Source organism: Myotis brandtii, unplaced genomic scaffold (genome assembly GCF_000412655.1).
Source record: "Myotis brandtii unplaced genomic scaffold, ASM41265v1 scaffold277, whole genome shotgun sequence".
Classification (NCBI taxonomy): Eukaryota; Metazoa; Chordata; class Mammalia; order Chiroptera; family Vespertilionidae; genus Myotis; species Myotis brandtii.
This window is the reverse complement of record NW_005360548.1, coordinates 592483-595465: the sequence shown is the minus strand read 5'-3', so window position 1 is coordinate 595465 and position 2983 is coordinate 592483. Positions and strand designations below refer to the sequence as shown.

General features: G+C 42.9%; 2 pseudogenes; both read right to left on the bottom strand.

Moving 5' to 3' along the window:
• Nucleotides 1–314: 314 nt before the first annotated feature.
• Nucleotides 315–806, bottom strand: LOC102263317 (annotated as a pseudogene).
• A 993-nt stretch (nt 807–1799) lies between these two features.
• Nucleotides 1800–2241, bottom strand: LOC102245921 (annotated as a pseudogene).
• Nucleotides 2242–2983: the final 742 nt, after the last annotated feature.

Here is a 2983-nt window from a genome sequence, read left to right as displayed (position 1 = left end):
CCAGTACTGGGAACACAGCTCTGTGACCATGAAATGTGGGTGGGCAGGGGATCCATCTTTGTAGGCCACCATAATTAAACCACACCGAACCTGAAAGCTATAGTTGGCATCATGGTTTATGGCACCCATGTATGCCACAACCTGCAGTGGATTGTCAAATGTATTTTGGATAAGAGGTTTTGGTTTTTCCGATGTTTTCTAATCAATCACACACAGGTTGCCTTGATATTCAGCCACACAGTCCAGCAGACCCACATACTTTAAGGTCTCATGTTGAACAGCACTTTCAAGAGCTTGAACTCCACTGACATCTTTCAGAATATGCTGGATGCTTTCGATGTAGCCAGACTCAAGATTTTCATCTCCGCGAGGCCTAGCAAAAAGCCTCCCATGCCAATTGGATATCGCAATGTTTTGTTTGACAAATTCTGTTGCCTCTTCAATTATGTTGTTGATTTTGGGTTCTGCCTTATTTGCTCGTTTCTTAATCTGTCATTTGCTTTGTTTACACTTTTTTTTTCATTGATCTGCACACAGTCGCTGTGACTAGCAATCCGAAGGAGAAGACCGCCACCACCTATTGCGGTTGCTGCACATTTTCCAATTTTCTGAAACAAAAATCCTGCAAACCAGCCAGTCACTCTGCCCATTACAATCTGAGCGGCTGCTGAGTATTTTTTTTTTTTTTACCATTGGTCCAGACTGTGATCCCAAACACGATTCCACCAGTCATGTTTTCTTGAATGCTCAGCTAAATCCAACACTTGGTTTTCATATTCTTGGTGAGGGGGGTTCTGGTTTGCCATGATACCATAGCCTGCAGTTGTATTGAAAGTGGTCCGTGCCCACCCTCCTCTCACTCCAGTACTTAAAAAACAAGACACCTCACTTTTAGACTTTTCACTTCCCTCTAGTCTCCTTGCAATGCGGAGGGTCTTTTTAGTTTTTGCATTCCTCTTCGGACGCATATGCTCATCGTTCCCGCGCTTTGGTCTCGAATTAGGCTTCCCCGGGCTATTTTATTGATTTTTTACATAGAGGAAGGGAGAGGGATAGAGAGTTAGAAACATTGATGAGAGAGAAACATTGATCAGCTGCCTCCTGCACACCCGCTACTGAGCATGTTGTGCCCGCAACCAAGGTACATGCCCTTGACCGGAATCGAACCTGGGACCCTTCAGTCTGCAGACTGGTGCTCTATCCACTTAGCCAAACCAGTTAGGGCGCAAACATATCTTTTAAAATAAGTCAGCCCTAATGTTGAAGCTATAATTCAAAATGTTAATTATTGGCAATATACTATAAAGCACAATGAAGGACCCTTGATTTAAATAACTGAAAGCCATGCTTTGCTCAGGGTACTATTGCACACAAACCATATGGGTTGTTTTACAGCAGATGCTAGTTTGCCAAACTTCAGATGGCAAAATGCTGAGTTGTGTTTGATATTGTCCTGCCAGCTGTTTCTCGACTTTAGGGCTCTGTTGTTATGTGTCAGGACTTTTATATTTTTCTGGCACATGACTCCTTTCATCACAATGTTCTTGTTATTCCTAATAATCTCTTTTTTTTTTTTAATATTTAAAATGCTCATTTATTTATTTTTTTTTTTGGGTGTTCTTATATATTTAAATGCCATTTAACAAAAAAAATCAACCAAAAAAATGAGTTCGCGTGTCACCTCTGACACGCGTGTCATAGGTTCGCCATCACTGCCCTAGAGAGTCTGGTAGCATGTAATGTTGAGAGATCATCTTGTGGCCACCACTTCTTTTCTCACAGGTAGAACATTCATAGCCTTATGATGCGAGGCCTAGCAAAAAGCCTCCCATGCCAATTGGATATCGCAATGTTTTGTTTGACAAATTCTGTTGCCTCTTCAATTATGTTGTTGATTTTGGGTTCTGCCTTATTTGCTCGTTTCTTAATCTGTCATTTGCTTTGTTTACACTTTTTTTTTCATTGATCTTCACACAGTCGCTGTGACTAGCAATCCGAAGGAGAAGACCGCCACCACCTATTGCGGTTGCTGCACATTTTCCAATTTTCTGAAACAAAAATCCTGCAAACCAGCCAGTCACTCTGCCCATTACAATCTGAGCAGCTGCTGAGTATTTTTCTACCATCGGTCCAGACTGTGGCCCCAAACACGATTCTACCAGAAATGTGTCTTCTTGAATACTCAGCTAAATCCAACACTTGGTTTTCATATTCTTGGTGAGGGGGGTTCTGGTTTGCCATGATACCATAGCCTGCAGTCTGTATTGAAAGTGGTCTGTGCCCACCCTCCTCTCTCTCCAGTACTTAAAAAAAACAAAACACCTCACCTGATCGGGAATTGAACCTCGACCTTCTGGTACATAGGTTGACGCTCAACCATTGAGCCACACTGGCCAGGCAGGAAGCCGGTGTCTTGACTTCAAGCATTAATTAATTAGGTAACTGGGAGAGTTACTTAATTTCTCTCAGTTTACTCATCCATACATTGAGGATAATAGCAGCATCTAACTCTGAGGGTTATTGCAAGGATTCAGTCAATTGAAAAATTAAAGGTGCTTAAACAGTACTTGTAGCCATTAGCAGTTTCAAAGCTTTTAGCCATCTGGTCACACTTTAGTTTTTATAGCAGACTTGCAAATGAGGGAGCTGTGGCCATCATCATCACCAAGATTACACAGGGACTGGTAACAAAACCTGGGCAAGAACCCTGTACCCTTGCCTTCCCTCACCCATGCCTCTCCTAAACCCCAGGTGCCCGATCTCAGCTGAGAGCTGAGCTGTGCTTAGTTGTTAGTTGGGGAGTGGCCCTTCCAAAGTCTGGAGTCGGGTGAACAGCACAGGTTTGGACAAGTTAGATCTTGGAATAGTCTTGGTGGATGAAAGGTGATTCCTCTCATGGACTCTGGCACTATTTGCAGTCACACCCATGTTCTCTGTTAGCTTTGGGATTATGGGGATTAACTTCACCCCCTCTTCTCTGTCA